Source organism: Mauremys reevesii, linkage group 12 (assembly GCF_016161935.1).
Source record: "Mauremys reevesii isolate NIE-2019 linkage group 12, ASM1616193v1, whole genome shotgun sequence".
Lineage (NCBI taxonomy): Eukaryota > Metazoa > Chordata > Testudines > Geoemydidae > Mauremys > Mauremys reevesii.
In genome coordinates, this window is record NC_052634.1 from 37,962,890 (window position 1) to 37,980,620 (window position 17,731).

General features: G+C 54.0%; 2 non-coding genes and 1 pseudogene across 2 annotated transcripts; 2 read left to right on the forward strand and 1 right to left on the reverse strand.

Moving 5' to 3' along the window:
- LOC120375649 overlaps positions 1-17,731 on the reverse strand; it is a 276,817-nt pseudogene that overhangs the window by 32,531 nt on the left and 226,555 nt on the right.
- LOC120376229 lies at positions 434-597 on the forward strand. Its single transcript, XR_005587134.1, has one exon. It is a non-coding gene; the product is annotated as a U1 spliceosomal RNA (small nuclear RNA).
- LOC120376601 lies at positions 4,821-5,036 on the forward strand. Its single transcript, XR_005587456.1, has one exon. It is a non-coding gene; the product is annotated as a small nucleolar RNA U3 (small nucleolar RNA).

Consider the following 17,731-nt stretch of genomic DNA (forward strand, 5'->3'; position numbering starts at 1 on the left):
GAGAGAGAGCGCGAGAGAGAGAGAAGCGACACGCAAGCTGCGCACTTTCCCCAGCAGCAGGTGGGCCACGTGGTCTCTCTGCTGGCCTGGCTTCCCGGGACGGGACCCGGCTACCGCTACAGGCCAGGCAAGAGCGGCGGCCCGGGCGGGCAGGGGGAGGGGCCCGAGCGGAGGGGCGGAGCCACGTGAGTGGGTATGCAGATCTGTGTGCGAGCAGAGCATTGTGGGAGCGGACGCAGGCTGCCAGGCAGGGCCCGACTTTGGCACCGGGAGCTCGGCGTGGAGAAGGGAGGGGCTCCGGGGGACGTGTCGGGCGGCTGTCGGCCGTGGGGGCGGGGGTGGGCGTGGCCGTCGGTGGGGGCGGAGCGGTCGGCCCCGTGAGTTCTAAGTGCTGGGCGAGCGCGGGAGGGGGGCGGCCGGGCAGCAGGAACTCATATTTACCTGGTAGGGGAGATACCATGATCATGAGGATGGTTTTCCCAGGGTGAGGGCCATCCATTGCACTGTGGGTGTGCTAACCCCTGCGATTTCCCCAAATGCGGGAAACTCAACTGCATAATTTGTGGTAGTGGGGGACTGTGTTCGTACTCTCCCCTGGCAATTGGTTGGAACAACAGAAAACCAAAAGTGGGTTGCTTAGGCTTAGTGCACTGCAAAATAGACTCTAAGGAGAGCAGGGTTTTTTTCTGTAATTTTGGGAGTGCTCTTTTTCCACAGGTCCTGTACTTTTGGGCACCTTCATCATTCTTCCTTATAACTTCCCAGGCACGCAGATCCTTCTGTTCAATGCGCACTGGACGGACGTGTGAAACACAGTCTTTTTCAGGAGAGAATGTGCAGCTTTTGGACCCTGGCGCCCAGCAAGAAGTCCTGGGACTCTTTTTCTGACCGATGGACCCCACTGACTTGCCTTTACCAAGCAGAAACTGAGGACCGGCTGATGGCTCTCTTTGCAAACGGACGCCATCAGACTGAGCCACGAGGCGTGCTGCAGGATAGCCCCTCCCCACCAAAAATTAATACCATGACCCGGATTCGAACCGAGGTTGCTGCAGCCACGGCGCAGAGTACTAACCACTATACGATCACGGCCAGGTGCTGGAAATGCAGGCAGCAGCCCAGTGGAAAGTGCTCAGCTGTGCGCTCTCGGGGCGGCCACATACCTCGCTGGCGGCCACAGGTATTTCTCAAGTCTCCCCATTACAGTCACAGGTAAAATGCTGAGCAAAGGAAAAAAGACAGGAAGCCAATCCCATGCCTGTCCCCCTCCACCCCTGGACCAAGTCCCTCCCCCTTTGTCTGGGCCATTGTCCTCATGCCCCTGGCCAGCCTATTTCCCTTTGCCGCTCTGAAACGTGCCCCCACGTGCAGGCCCCGGGGGAGGCTTTGGCTAGGGCGAGCGTGTCCTTGCGAGGTAATTGTCTCTCTGGAGGTGAAAGTCATCAGTGCGGGTGCGAGGAAGTGGCCGTCGAAGGAGAATGCAAGGCATGTGGCGGGCAGGCCAGGGATTTCTTTGTCCCCCTTCAAAAGGGGTCACCCTCCCGTGGGAATCGAACCCAGTCTCCAGCGTGACAGGCAGGGATACTCACCACTATACTAACGAGGAAACGGGCACGTGGAGTGGCCCCAGCTCCCACAGACCAGCTATGGTCAGCGTACACCTACACCGTCGCATGGCTCCCAGCAGGCAACAATACCCCTGGCCCTCTTCTGCGTCCCAAAGGCTTTGGCGCAGCAACAGCCCTGGGAAAAGCCCTGGCCCTCCTCACCTGCCCTTGCCCAGCACGGCGCCTTTCCGGGCCTACACAGCTCCTCACACAACACCCGCCTGGGACCTTGCCCTCCCCTACCAGCTCAGCAGCACCTTTTTTCCTCTCAAAACCTCCTCTTGCCACCCTCCCCCTTCCACACTTCACACTCACCTCATCACAAACTCCCCCACAGCCCCTTTGGCTTCTCAAGCGCCGCGGGCGGGACGCAGCTTCCCAGGCACGCAGATCCGGCTGATGGCTTCCAAGTGTGCAAGTCCATCCCCGCAGAGCTGCCCCATAGGGTGACATTGAAGAAACTGTGGAAAACGGGACGGGGGTGGGGGGGGGTAATAGGCTCCTATATAAGAAAAAGTCCTCCCAGACCGGCCTGTCCCTTTAAACATGGGACATCTGGTCACCCTGGAGCGGCCCCGCACTCCTGCTCCCCGGTTGGTGCTTTTGTAACCCGGGGCTGAAGCCTGCGAGAAAGGGAAGGGGCGAGCTCGGAGCTCTCCGGCGCCACCTGCTGGGAGCAGAGGGCAATGACTGAGCGACGTCCTGGCTAATTTAAATATCACCTGGTTCTCTGCGGGGTGGCTCCACAGGAGAGCTGGGGTGTGGCCGTAGCGTAACAGCACCTTATTTGCATATATTAACAGCGGCAGTTTGGGGCCATTGGGGTAAAATAGGAGTAAGTTTTGGGGTTGGGCCCCACATGTTTAGTGCAGGCTGTGGGGAGCCGGGCTGAGCAGAGCCTGCCCCGACGGGGTGTGTGGTCACCCTGAGCTTGGAGCATGTGGCCAGACATGGGGAAGGGGCTGCGAGGGGGGAAGGGGGGTTGTGGAAGGTAAAAAATCTCTTTTTCTTTTTTTTTTGTGTCTTGTTGTCTAATGCAGAGCAGTGGTGGGGGAGGGGAATTGAAACTTTGCTTTGGGGGTTGCTGTGGGGGCGTCACACCAGACACCCGGCGCTGGCTGCTGCTGTGAGGCATAAACAGGTGGGGGCGGGGCTGTCTGGGTGCTTGAGATGAGGGGCGGTTCCTGGTTGGCTGGTGCCGGCCTGCCTAGTGTTTTCTGACAGCTGATCTCTGATTGGCCCTCACGCGGGGCGGGTCTCTGAAAGCTGGTCTCCCATTGGGCCCTCCCCACCTGACGTTTCTGACAGGCTCAGCTCCCATTGGTGACGTTGTCTGACAGCGATGCGGGGCGGAGCCGCCAGGGCCTTGTGCGCTCAGAGCTCAGCGCCGCCGCGAAGCGGCGCGAGGCGCGTGAGCGGGTCCCGCTGCGGGCGGAGGGACCGAGACCGCAGCCGCGCGCCGCCTCCGCCTGGCGGCCGCAGCACCGGGGTCACAGGGCGCGGCGCTTCAGCGGCTGTTTCCTGCGGTCGCGGGTGGCGGGTCCTGCCGGGGCAGCCGCGGGTCCCGATGGCAGCGGGGCTCTGGCGTCCGCCCGCCGCGCGGCTGGGAGCTGCGGGGCCCCTGCACTGGCCGGGGCTGCGGCTCCTCCTCACCCCGGTGACTGGGAGCTCCGGGCTCTGCCTGCGGTGTCTGGCGCCGGGGCTCCTCTCCTGCCCGCGGGCGGAGCTCCCGGGCTGCGGCTTCTCCTCACCCCGGTGACTGGGAGCTCGGGCTCTGCCTGCGGTGTCTGGCGCCGGGGCTCCTCCTGCCCGGGCGGCCGGGAGCTCCGGGGCTGCGGCTCCTCCTCACCCCGTGACTGGGAGCTCCGGGCTCTGCCTGCGGTGTCTGGCGCCGGGGCTCCTCTCCTGCCCGCGGCGGGCGGGAGCTCCCGGGGCTGCGGCTTCTCCTCACCCCCCCCCCCCGTGACTGGGAGCTCCGGGCTCTGTCTGCGGTGTCTGAGCGCCGGGGGCTCCTCTCCTGCCCGGGGCGGCTGGGAGCTCCCGGGGCTGCGGCGCTGCAGGGTCTGTGAGCAACGACGTGGGGCTGCGGGGTCCTCCCGCCATCAAGGCCTGTTGGGGAATCCTGGGTCCATCCGCAGCGGCTGGGAGCTCTGGGGTCCGCTCGTAGGAGCTGCAGGGTCCATACGCAGTGGGGTGGGGCTGGGGGGGCTCCCCGCCACCCATGGCTGCTGCCACACAGGTAGTATATAGTGTGTGGAGTCTGCTCACATAACACAGAGAAAGTTGCCTATGCAGCTCACAACAGTAAATAAAGTCAGACCAGAAGTTCTCTTCTTTCCAAGTGGGAATTGTACAGGGAGGAACAACAGACCTAGTGCAGCTGTGTTGCCACTGTCTACTAGCACTGAAATGGTTCAGAATGCCTTGGGTCAAGTGGCACCAGTTCTAAAAGTAAAGGGTGATTTAGTGCTGTGGTTCTCAAACAGGGGTATCAATGGTCTTCCAGGGGGTACATCAACTCATCTAGATATTTGCCTAGATTTACAACAGGCTACATAGAAAGCACTAGCAAATTCGTAACAAATTAAAATTCATACTTTGATTTGTTTATACTGTTCTCTCTACTATACACTGAAATGTAAGTACAATACTTATATTCAAGGGATTTATTTTTATAAATATTGCATCTGATTATGTAAGCAAGTAGTTTTTAAGTGAGGTAAAACTTGGGGGTATGCAAGAGAAATCAGACTCCTGAAAGGGGTACAGGTGTCTCTAAAGGTTAAGACCCACTGATTTAGTGCAGGTACCACCGGTAACATAGAACCCTGCAAAAACTTCTAGTGCAGATGAATTTGAGGGCAAGCCAGAGAGAAACAGCTGTGGAGCATGCTAGAAAGGGCTGACCTGTCCGGATTCTCTGTGCCTGACAGGCTGTCATGTGGTACAGAGGAGCTTGTGAGAGGTATGGCAAAGCAAGAGGGTTTGATTAGTTGCTAGGAGCTCCACATGCTAATCAGGAGGTGTGTTTCTGTAAATAGCGACATAAACATCTTCTAATGGACAGTGTGCTAAAGCTGTCTCAATTGTGCTTAATGAAATGGGGACCTGGTTTTAGATTTTTGTTCTTTAATTCGCTGGAGGTGAAACCCGTTGTATGGGAAGAAAACTTGTGCACATTAGCCTGGGTGTGTAGCCAAGTACAGTTTTGTTAAGATTATACTTTCAGAAATTGTTTCTATAGTTTGTAATTAGAGAAGTGTGGGTGAAAGAGTCTGATCTTGCTAATCATGAGAAGAAGTTAAAGTGTTCTTTTCTGAGCATAAAGTGAGTGGACAGTGTTTTTTAATACAGCTGCTATTTGCTATTCATGACTGTTCTTGTTTTCTTTTTGGGAAGCTGAAAGAGAAAGAACAAAGACTAAATAATTAATTCCTATAAAGCAAGTTTAAAAATAAATGTTTTGGTTTTCTTTTCTGTTATCTGAATTTGTTTAAAGCTTTTGTTGAGATCTGTTTAGTGGTGAGTCTTAATTTGTTTTGGTAGATTTTGAAAGAAAAGTAAAGGTAGTGTGGAAATGGTGTTTTAAAGGTTTCTAGTTCAGTACTTACTGAAAAAAATTTAAAATTTCTTTATGCTGCTCTATCTCTTTTTTTCTTGTAATCCATTTCAGAATTTAGGTAGGGTCCTGTGTCTGCATGTTCTCTTCCTTTTCCACTTGCCTCTCCGCTTCTCCCTTCCCATTTTTGGGAAGCCCCTATTTTTACTTTTCCTGCTCTGGCAGAAGTGCATGTTGCTCTTGGCCCCAAGCACATCAGACAATCCACTCAGGATCTGACAGTTGCTGTCTCCTGGCTGTATAGTGCATAGAGGGTTCTAAAGCTGTCTCAGGGTATGTCTACACTATGGGATTATTCGATTTTACAGAAACCAGTTTTGGAAACAGATTATGGGCTTGGCTACACTTACAAGTTGCAGCGCTGGGAGTTACAGCGCTGGTCATGCAACTGTGTAAGGGCCAGCGCTGGAGTGTGGCCACACTGACAGCTACCAGCGCTGCAGTGTGGCCACACTTGCAGCACTTTCCAGCGCTGTATTGAGAGGTGCATTGTGGGCAGCCATCCCACAGAGCACCTCGTCCCATTTTGGCGCTGAGTATTGTGGGAAGGGAAGGAAGTGTGCGGGTCATTCCGCTTCCTGTTTGCCAGCGCCCGTGGTGCATCGCTTCACATCCCAGCATTCACTCTTTCCGGCAGCGTTTGGCGCCATTGTGAGTGTCTTTCTGTTACTCTCTGTGAATCGCGATTTCTGTGGCAAATGGAGCCCGATCTGCTGAGGACTCTGCTGATGAGTGTCACCAGCACAACACGTTTGGCAGTCGAGTTATTCCTTCAGCTCCAATGTGACAGTGAGAGTCCGGCGATGATATTAATATGGATTTGTCTGCCGCGTGTGACACTACAGTGCTTGCGGCATTCACGGAAATGCTCAGCACCGTTGAGCGCCGCTTTTGGGCTCGGGAAACAAGCACTGAGTGGTGGGATCACATCGTCATGGAAGTCTGGGATGATGAGCAGTGGCTGCAGAACTTTCGTATGAGAAAAGCCACTTTCATGGGACTGTGTGCTGAGCTCGCCCCCACTCTGCGGCGCAAGGACACAAGATTGAGAGCTGCCCTGACGGTGGAAAAGCGGGTGGCTATTGCAATCTGGAAGATGGCAAATCCAGACAGCTACGGTCGGTCGGGAACCAGTTTGGTGTGGGAAAGTCGACCGTGGGAATCGTTTTGATGCAAGTTTGCAAGGCAATTAATCGCATCCTGCTAAGAAAGACCGTGACTCGGGAGCGTGCAGGACATTGTGGATGGCTTTGCACAAATGGGTTTCCCTAACTGTGGAGGCGATAGATGGGACGCATATTCCTATTCTGGCCCCACCTGGCATCAGAGTGCGTTAATCGTAAGGGGTATTTCTCTATGGTTCTCCAGGCGCTTGTAGATCACGCGGGCGTTTCATTGACATTTACACAGGCTGGCCTGGAAAGGTGCATGATGCACGCATCTTTGAACAGTGGCCTGTTCAGGAAGATGCAGGCAGGACTTTTCCCAGACAGGAAGATCACAGTAGGGGATGTGAAATGCCCACTGTGATCCTTGGAGACCCAGCGTACCCGTTACTGCCTTGGCTCATGAAACCCTATACAGGAAGCTTGACAGGAGCAGGACCGGTTCAACTACAGGCTGAGCGGTGCAGAATGACTGTGGAGTGTGCTTTTGGGCGTTTAAAAGCTCGCTGGAGATGTTTGTATGGGAAGCTAGACTTGGGGAAAGCAGCATCCCGGTTATAGCGCTTGCTGTACCCTCCATAATATTTGTGAAGGAAGGGTGAAACATTCAGTGAGGCATGGACCACGAGGTTCAAGTCCTGGAGGCTGAATATGCACAGCCAGAGAGCAGGGCTAATAGAGAGGCCCAGCACAGGGCTACAAGGATTAGGGATGCCTTGAGGGAAGAATTTGAGGCTGAAAGCCAACAGTAATGTTGCTGCCTTGCATGGGAGTGAATTGCACTGCTTACACTGTTATTCTATTATCCATAATAATAATATGATTTGCAGTGCCTCTTTCTTCACTGGGCTAAGGTATCTTTCACTATCTGCTATAATAAAGACTGTTTTCAAAGCCAAGAATTGTTTTATTGAAAAGAAAAAAACTTCCTTGACAGACAGACAGACACACAACATTTCATTAACACAAGAGGGCAAGGGTGTGGGTTGGTGAACTGTACAGTCACAAGTTTGCATATGCCCTGTCTGGATTGCTGTTTAATGAATCCTGCACTTCAGGGTGCATATACTGCATGGTGATGGGGTTGAATGCAGAGGGTAAGGGTGGTGGTAGGTATCAGGGCTGGTTGGGAGCGTACAGGTGTTGGAGGCAGCTGGTGGTGGTAAGAGCCTGGATGCTGGGGAAAGGTGGTTTGAGCTGACATTGGGGCACAAGGCACAAAGGGCGGGGCGGGTGGGGAGTAGCACGGTAGTGCTCTGCTTGCATGGAAGCAGTGACTCTATAGACTCCGCTTGGCGCTCCAGGATGCTTAGCAGCCGCTCAATGCTTTTCCTCTTGGCCACTGCATTTCTCTTGCGGGTCCTGCTTTCTTTCTCTCGCCACTCCTTCAATTCTTTTCTCTCTGTAGCAGAGTGCTGAAGAACAGTTTTCAGCATGTCCTCTTTGCTCTTTCGGGGATTTTTTCTCAAATGTTGAAGCCTCTGTGATGTTGAACATCTGGGCAGTCCAGTAGTCAAGGTCACTGTAGAAACAGAAATGACAACATTTAACACGGGCAGCATTGTATCCACTATCTCCAGACATGAATTGTTACACTGAGGAGTTCTCACTTGCAAGTTCTCACTTGCATTCTTTATCCCAAAAGGAAAACACAACAGAAGCCACGAAATGGTGAGTGAGGAGTGTTTACTTATATAGGGAGAAGAGGGGCTTGAGTGAGAGGAGCTGGTTGCTTGGGTAATCTGGAGTGCTAGAGGTTGAGTGAAGATGCAGATGCAGGGTGATCTTATCTCCCTATCTCTTCACTAAAGAGTCTCCCAACATTTTCACAGGACTTAATCCTGGAAGATGTTTCCCTCCTGCAGTCACTAGGGAACAGCGGGGGGCTCTTTTAGAGCAATGTGGATTCCGCCCGGGACCCTATGCGGCGTGCCTGTGTTCAGAAATGGTCCCCCCCCCCCTGGCCGGAGGGTGGCGCGGCCGCGTCCCCGTCACTGGGGCCGGGGCCCCGGGGGCGCTGCCGGTAAACCTGCGCAGGCATATTGCCCACGCTCTGGATGAAGCTTTTGCTGAGATAACTGAAGCAGATTACGCGGCGTGATAGACCACATCAGCAGGCTATTCCACATCTAGGCGCTGCCATGCATGCATCCATAACCCCCCTTCCTCTCCAGAAACATTTCACTTCAGAAAATAAAAGCCGCTTACCGGTAAACCGCTCCTCTGCTTGTCCTTCTGCAACTGCTGGCTGCTGCGATTGGGTAGTTTCCTCCTGGCTTGAGAAGAGCTCCTGGCTGCATGCCTCCAGGGAATCTGCGGTTTCTTCCCCCATCCCAGGAGCTTCACTCGCGGTTTCCTCTCCCCCCCGTGCAGCCTCCTCCTCCTCCTGTCCCCCAGCCTGCTCAGAAGTGTCCATCGTTATCCTGGGATTGGCAGTGGGGTCACCCCCAAGTATCTCGTCCATCTCCCTGTAAAAACGGCAGGTCGTGGGAGCAGCTCCGGATCGTCGATTCCCCTCTCGGGCTTTGTAATAGGCACTCCGCAGCTCTTTAACTTTCACCCTGCATTGTACTGCGTCCCGATCATGGCCCTTGATATCTGCTCAAAGATATCGTAATTCCTCTGACCGGGCGCAGCTGTGCCTGAACAGATGCCTCACCCCAAACCCTGATGAGGTCCTGCAATTCACCTGTGCTCCATGCTGGGGCTCGTTTGCCGCGTGGAGGCATGGTCACCTGTAACTGATTAACTGATTGCACTCCACACCTGGCTGCAGCAAACAGGAAGGAGATTTTTAAATTTCCCGGGGCATTTAAAGGGCGGGTCACCTGAGGCAAGAGCAGTAGAGTGCAAACTGATGTGCAGAGTGGCTGAACAGGAATTCTGGGATAGCTCCTTATTCCCTGGAGGACAGGTAAAGCGCTGGTGAGTGTCCACACCTGCTGAGCAGCGCTGGTGTCACCAGCGCTGCACTCCTTATACCCCTGCCGGGATGGGTTTCAGCCAGCGCTGCAACCAGGAGTTGCAGCGCTGGTTGTGCCTGCAAGTGTGGGCGGGGTGTAATTGCAGCGCTGGAAAGCCTCCACCAGCGCTGCAACTTGTAAGTGTAGCCAAGCCCTAAGATACGCAACTTCAGCTATGAGAATAGCGTAGGTGAAGTCAGCTTACTTAGATCGACTTACTGCAGCATCCGACTGCTGCTGCTGCTAACCCATCGACTCCACATTAGCGCCTTGAGGCGGTGGAGTACGGGAGTTGATGGGAGGCGCTACCTGCCGATCGGTGGTAGTGTAGACCTGCCCTTTGTCTCTGAACACAAAGCTAGAAAAGAGCAGAACCTAAGGAGTCACTGTGGTGGATTCCCTCGGACACTGACCCCAGGGCAGCCACACCCCAGCAGGGACTATGGAGTCTGGAACCCTTTTTTCCTCTGTCTGATCCTTTTCTTGTTCACTGGAAAGTGGTTCTGCCCAGGGATGCTGCAATACATGTGTCTGGGTGGACTAGAGGGCTGAAAATCTCTCCCCCCACTCATTTCTCCCACTGCCCCTTTCAGTCTCTCCTTCCCCTGTCCTCTCTCCCTGCCCCTCTGGCTGGGACAGTCCCATTCCTGGGGGTTTTGCTCTCCCATGGCTGGATTTGCTCCTGGCAATTGTTAATGGGAGGAGAAATTGTGTGTGTGGGGGGGGGACGCTGTTTGTGCAGAGTCACTTTCTTGCCAGTCCCCAGCACTTTCTCTGAGGTCTGTCTGTTACCTGGAGTCTGTGGCTCAGAATTTGTATTAACAAAGCCCAGGTCTGCTAGTACCAGCTGGAGAAAGTCATCACCTGGACTGGGCAGAGAAGCAGCTTTAATTAAGGTCACTTCTCAGCACAGAATCCTGCTGGGGGAGCAGCAGCTGCTAAGCCTGGTCTCCCAGATCACAATGGAGGCTGCAGCGTCTGACCCAGGAAGCTGAACCCCAATATCCCGGGCAGAGAGGGACAGAGCCTTTGAGCAGCTTCCATCCTTTAGCTCTCTGGGGAGAGCAGCTAATGAGAGCCCCTCCTCGCAGGGAGAATCTCATTTGCCCCACTGTGCATCCGGAGTCACTCCTTGTCTTTCCATGCAGTGACTCTGGATTAACAATGTTCTCAATCAATCCAGATTTCAGAAAGAATGAGTCCAGAATGCTGTGGAAGATAGTGATAAACCCCTTCCCACCTCCCTCATCCCCCAGATCTAGGACAAGGAATCAGGGCAGGAATTTTCCCTATGAAACCAGAAGTTCCTGCAGTTTTCAAGAGGAGAGAAAAGCAAAATCTGTCACTTCACCTCACAGTGTTTGATAAGTGGATAGAAAGTTATCATGGTGACTGGGCCTGGCTGGGGAATGCCAGGAAGTGCTTGGAGCCAGGATTCTGGCACAAGCTGATGAGATAGAAGGAGCATGGTTAGTAGCAGCCTCCAGAGCCTCCATCCAGGGGCCTCCAAACACCCCCAGTACCCAGAATCAGACCCCCAGCCAGGGTCCCACCATATATTCCTGGGACCCAACCCCAGAATCCTGGCCAGAGACCCCAGATACCCCTCAGAGCCCCACCAGCCAGAGAACCCCCAGATCTTCACTGCCAGGCTAGGAATCCCAAAGGGTTCCCCACCAAGAGCCCCCACCAGCCAGGGACCCCAATTGAGAACTCACTGCCTGCCTAGGACCCCCGCCTGCCCTTCAGCAGAAAGGTAAGACATGTCCATGCCCTGTCACTAGCAAATAATGGTCACCATGGATCCACCCCAAGGAGGCTACATCTTAGCAATGTGGGAAGCAGCCCCTCCCAGAGACCATTTGTCATGGGGTTTGGGATACTGCTGGACCCACGCTGCACTCAGTGACCTCCTCCATCCCATGTCAGCTGGAGAAAAGGGTCCAGCCAACTCTCCCGTTACCAGCTGGGAACCACTGATCCCCAAACAGGGAGGCCTCTGGCTTTGATGGGTATTAAACGTGTGTCTGGTCTCTTTCATCAGCAAACATTTTAACAGAGATAAAGGAGGAACAAATGATTCTCAAAGGAGAGGGGACAGATAATCACTGGGCAATTTAACCCCCTGCGACCTCAAGGATGGACAATGACTTAGGGCAACAGGTCCCCTCCAATGAAGGAGAAGTTGCTGGGATTTAGAGACATGGGGAACAGCCCGAACCCGACAGGATTTTTAATTGATATTTGATAATGGCGTAGAAAGAGGAAATCCTTGGCTTTGAGATCAATGTTCAGAAATGAAAGAGAAAGGGTGGAAATCTGAGCGATTTTGGATCCATTTTTGCCAATTATAGAGAAGATAGTGTAAAATCGGAGGTATTTTATATCAGTTGTTGGTATGAGGTAAAATCTGAGTGTATTTCACATCAATATTTGATAAATGAATAGAGCAGAAATGGGCAACATTTGCAAACATTTTTTATCCATGTTTAAGAATCTGAGGAAAGGTGTAAATCTCAGATTTCCTTTTTATTTTATCATTAGAGAGACAAGGAAAAAATCTCTGGGGATATTCACTTAGAAATAGACAACTAAAGGGAAGTGGAGCAAATGTTTAGGGGATAAACGTGTAACAAGCTAAGCAATTGACAACACGAGAGAAAAACACCAAGATCTGGGGGGGATTTTATGTTGCTATTAAATAACTAGAGGGAAAAGGGGGGCTGTTTGACTGGATTTTATGAGACTATCCAATACATAGACACAAAGTGATGGCACCTCCCTCTGCCACCATTCCTCCCACAGGCAGCAGGGAGCCCTTTGAGGAGCTGCTTTAAGAGGGCAAAGGGGGGGGGGGCGCGGGCAGGTCCCGGGATGAGGGCAGGGGGCCGCAGGGGGGGATGGGCAGGTGGCTGGTGGATGTGGTGGTAGTTGGGGGCAGTAACTGGGATCAGGAAACCGGGGTCAGGCAGCCCCACGGGGACACGTGCCCTCCCGCCCCGCCCCGGCAGAGAACCGGCATCTCACCCCGCCCGGGGCAGCCACGTGCTGGGGACTGACCCAGGGCGACAATTGCCCCCCCGGACAAGGACAAATCGCTGCAGGTAAAACAGGGGGGGGGAACCCCCATGGGAGAGATTTTAAATGGACACTTGAGAAGTGTGGGAGACCAGGGCAATATGGGGGAGATTACAGAGCTGATCATCGGGGAATCTCCTGGATTTTAGAGCCCCGGGTGATAACGAGAGAAACGGGGAAAAACTTGACAGACTTTGTACGTGGGAGGACGTGGCACAAACAGGGCAGGATTCAGTGAACTGGCCCCCGGGGAATTTCCTGGCTGCACAAAACAGTTCAAATTACCCGCCCCAATGACACCCCGCAACCCCGACTCACCCGAGGCGGCTCGAGGCTTCTTCCAGGTTCCCGGGGCAGAGTCACGTGCCCGCCCCGGGGTCTCTCACTCACCGGCTCACACGGAGGCGGCAGCAGCAGTTTTGTTCTCCCGCCCCCAGCGGGGCTCGCACGGAGCATGCGCAGTTCCAACTGCTGACCCCTCCCTCACCCGGGCTGGAGAGGGCGGACGCGCCCCCGAGGCAGGCTGGGAGATGTAGTTCCGGACTCTCCCTGGACCGGAAGTGACGTCGGACAGGGAGGCGGAGCCGGAGGGTGAACGCGCGCTGGGAGCTGCGGTTCTGCCTGGCTCGTGCGGGGCCGTTGGAGCCTCTCCCGGGCCGGAGAAGGTTTGTGCCGCTGGGGCTCTGGGCATGCGCAGATCGCGGCGGGAGACCTTCATTAACCCCCCCCTCCCCCCCGCGCCCGGGCTCCGCCCCCCTGCGGAGCTGCAGCCTCCAGGTCCCGGCGCGAGCCCGGGGGCGGGGGGAAGTGTCGGTGCAGCCCGGACATGGCCGGGGGGGGGAGCCGGTGACCCCCGAGGAGCGGGGAGAGAAAGGGGGGGGCTGAGATCCCCTCGGATTTACCGCTGCCCCCCCCGTGGGGACCCCCCGCCCTGCCCCCTTTCTCCCTAGAGCCACGAGCAGCCCCCAGGGTGACCCCCCCTCCCCCAACCCCTGAGAAGTTCCCTGCCCCCCCCGATTGTGCCCCATTTTCTCTCCCCTTCGCCAGTGTCCAGCTCTCCCTGGGGCTGGTGGGGCTCTGGGGGTGTCTGGGGCCCTGGCCAGGACTCTGGGGACTGGGGCCAGGGAAGATCTGGCAGGACCCTGGCTGGGGCTGTGGGGGTGTCTGGGGCCCCGGCTGTGGGGTCTGGGTACTGGGGGGTGTCTGGGGGCTGCTGCTAACCCTGATCCTGCTCCCGGATCAGTTTGTGCCACAATCCTGGCTCCAAGCGCGGCCAGGCAGCCTCCAGCCAGGCCCACTCACCCTGGTAACTTTCTATCCACTTACCAAACACTGTCAGGTGAAATCACAGATTTTGCTTTTCTCCCCTCTTGAAAACTGCAGGAACTTCTGGTCCAGAAATATTCATGCCCCCAAGTCCTTGTCCTAGATCTTGGGGGTGCGGCAGGTGGGAAGGGGGCTAGAAATGCCACACAATCGTCTCTTCCACAGCGTTCTGGACTCATTCTTCCTGAAATCTGGTTTCATTGAGACCATCGTTAATCCAGAGTCACTGCTTGGAAAGACAAGGAGTGACTCCGGATGGACAGTGGGGCAACTGAGATCAGCAGAGCTGCTCTCCCCAGAGAGCTAAAGGAGGGAAGTTGCTCAAAGGCTCTGTCCCTCTCTGCTCAGGATATTGGGGTTCAGCTTCCTGGGTCAGATGCTGCAGCCTCCATTGTGATCTGGGAGACCAGGCTTAGCAGCTGCTGTTCCCCCAGTGGGGCCTCTCTGCTGGGAAGTGACCTTAATTAAAGCTTCTTTTCTGCCCTGCCAAAGTGATGACTTTCTCCGCTCGTCCTAGCCCCCTAGGGCAGCCCTGGGCCCTGTTAATACAAATTCTACCACAGACTCCAGGTAACAGACCTCAGGAAAAGTGCTGGGGACTGGCAAGAAAGTGACTCTGCACAAACAGCCCCCTCCCCGCCATTTCTCCTCCCATTAGTAGTTGCCAGGAGAAAATCCAGCCCTGGGAGATCAAAGCCTCCAGGAATGGGACTGTCCCAGCCAGAGGGGCAGGCAGAGAGTAGAGGGGAAGGAGAGACTGAAAGGGGCAGTGGGAGAAATGAGTGGGGGGGGGGAGATTTCCAGCTCTCTAGTCCACCCAGACACATGTATTGCAGCATCCCTAGGCAGAACCACTTTCCAGTGAACAAGAAAAGGCTCAGACAGAGGAGAAACCAGTTCTTGACTCCATATTCCCCTGCTGGGGTGTGGCTGCCCTGGGGTCACTGTCTGAGAATCCCCACGGTGACTCCTTTGGTTCTGCTCTTTTCTAGCCTTGTGTTCAGAGACTTTGTTGCGGGTGAGGGGAGGGAGAAGGGAGGTTAAAAATATCTCTGTGGGCTTAGCCTGGCAGGAGGGGCCAGGTCTACACTGTAATTAAAGAGATCAAGCATGTTCCCAGCATGGTGGAGTCTACGATGTCTGTGTGCAGGGAAAGGGCCTGGGGGACTCGTGATGTGAAATTAACTAAAGCCTGTTCTGAAACCTCCACAAATGCCCTTCTTGCCCTGCCAGGCTCCAGAATGACGTCCATGTTTTCTCCAGCTCATCCCATCCTCCCATGACACAGGGAAGAGAAATGTCTGCAGTGGAGCCAGCTCAGGTAGGGATTATTTTTTTGAGGGGGGGTTGGTGGGTTCCTACAGGAGGAAGAGGGACAGCAAATACAGCGGAGATGGGAAGGTTTGCATAGTCTGGTTTGGAGGTTGGAGCAGGACAGGAAATGCACAGGGTGGAGAAAGGGAGGAGGGCAGCGTGTGACAAACCTGCTGGGAGTTGTTTAATAAGTGGCCTAGATTCTAGGAACAGACCCATGAGGTTCGGAGGTGTAAATGCTCTAGTCTGTGGAGCAGAAAATAACCCACGTGAATGGGGCTGGGAAAACTGACCAGACTCATAGTGCTGGAGCCTGACCCGACTAACCAGTGGCTGCTGTGAGATATGAAGGGGGCACCCACCAGTGAGGGTTAGGGGAGATTCCCCTCCCTTCATATCCAGTTCCTCACAATGAGGAGAGTGTTGGGCTTCCTACCAGGGAGCTCTCCCTGGTCCCTGCTAGGGGCTCCCTCTCCTCTATCAGTCTGTGGCTAGTAGGTGTGTGATGGATCTGCTGGGAGAGATAAGGGGCTCTCTCTTTGTCCCCTCACTCTGATGTTTCCTGGATGCTCTGACCAGGGTGGGGGTGGGACTTTGTTGACTGCAAGCCACCCAGGGCTTCCCTTTGATGGGCTCTTCTCCTCACAAGTAGTGGGGCTGTGAATGGGGCAGCAGGTATTGAGTGTTGGCCTTTTGCTCTTTCAGGGGCTGGTGACCTTCGAGGAGGTGGCTTTGTATTTCACCAGTGAAGAGTGGGCTCTGCTGGACCCCACTCAGAGAGCCCTCTACTGGGATGTCATGCAGAAGAACTATTCTAGCACTAGAAAAGGTTCAGAAAAGGGCAACTAAAATGATTAGGGGTTTGGAGAGGGTCACATACGAGGAAAGATTAAAGAGGCTAGGACTCTTTAGCTTGGAAAAGAGGAGACTAAGGGGGGATATGATAGAGATATAAAATCATGAGTGATGTTGAGAAAGTGGATAAGGAGAAGTTATTTACTTATTCCCATAATACAAGAACTAGGGGTCACCAAATGAAATTAATAGGCAGCAGGTTTAAAACAAATAAAAGGAAGTTCTTCTTCACGCAGCGCACAGTCAACTTGTGGAACTCCTTACCTGAGGAGGTTGTGAAGGCTAGGACTATAACAATGTTTAAAAGGGAACTGGATAAATTCATGGAGGTTAAGTCCATCAATGGCTATTAGCCAGGATGGGTATGGAATGGTGTCCCTAGCCTCTGTTTGTCAGACGATGGAGATGGATGGCAGGAGAGAGATCACTTGATCATTGCCTGTTAGGTTCACTCCCTCTGGGGCACCTGGCATTGGCCACTGTCGGTAGACAGGATACTGGGCTAGATGGACCTTTGTATCTGACCCGGTACGGCCGTTCTTATGTTATGTATGTATGTGTGCATTTGGTGCAAGGCGCTCCTGGCCCTCAGAGACCGTGTGAAGGCTTTGGAGGCCAGGGTGTTGGAACTGGAGGAGCTAAGGGAGGCAGAGAAGTATGTTGATGAGGCTTTCCAGGACACTATAGAATTGTCCCAACTCTGGTCAGACGGCCCCCGCACTGTTGAGGAGGATGGAAGGCCCAGGGAATGAGAGCAGTCAATGGGAGCAGAGGGAAAGCTTCTCATAGTTGGGACCCTCACCCCAACACTATCTGGAAGAGCCTCTTGCACTGAGGTTACCTCACCGGGGGAGGGAACTCCACTCATTAAGAAAAGGCAGCTGTTAGTAATGGGAGATTCGATCATTAGAAACAAGGATATCTGGGTTTGTGATGACCGAGAGAACCGTATGGTGACTTGCCTGCCTGGTGCGTAGGTTGCGGATTTCTCAAGGCATCTAGACAGATTTATGTGTAGTGCTGGGGAGGAGCCAGTGGTCATGGTACATGTAGATACCAATGACATAGGGAAGGGTAGGTGAGACGTCCTGGAGGCCAAATTTAATCTGCTAGGAAAGAGACTGAAATCCAGGACCTCTATGGTGGCATTCTCAGAAATGCTCCCAGTTCCATGCGCAGGGCCAGGTAAGCAGGCAGAGCTTCGGAGCCTCAATGCATGGATGAGATGATGGTGTAGAGAGATGGGGTTTAGATTTATTAGGAACTGGGGAAACTTTGGGGATGGGGCAGCCTATACAGGAAGGATGGGCTCCACCTAAACCAAAGTGGATCCAGACTGCTGGCACTTAACATTAAAAAGGTTGCAGAGCAGTTTTTAAGCTAAGAGATGGGGGGAAGCCAATGGCTGCAGAGGAGCTCGTGGATCGGACAGAGACTTCTCTTAGAGGAGAGTGTAGTGATAGAGATTTTTCTAGTTTTAGTCAGGAAGAGAGGCTGGAAGAGGATAAAGTAGGGGCCAGATCAGACGAGAAGCATTCACACAGAAAAGAATCTGACACATCAGAAAAGGGCAGACAAATAAACAGTGACAAGTTTTTAAAGTGCGTGTACACAAATGCTAGAAGTGTAAATAATAAGATGGGTGAATTAGAGTGCCTCGTGTTAAAAGAGGATATTGACATAATAGGCATCACAGAAACCTGGTGGAGTGAGGATAATCAATGGGACACAATCATTCCAGGGTACAAAATATATCTGAAGGTCAGAGCAGGTCATACTCGGGGGGTGGGGAGGGGAGTGGCA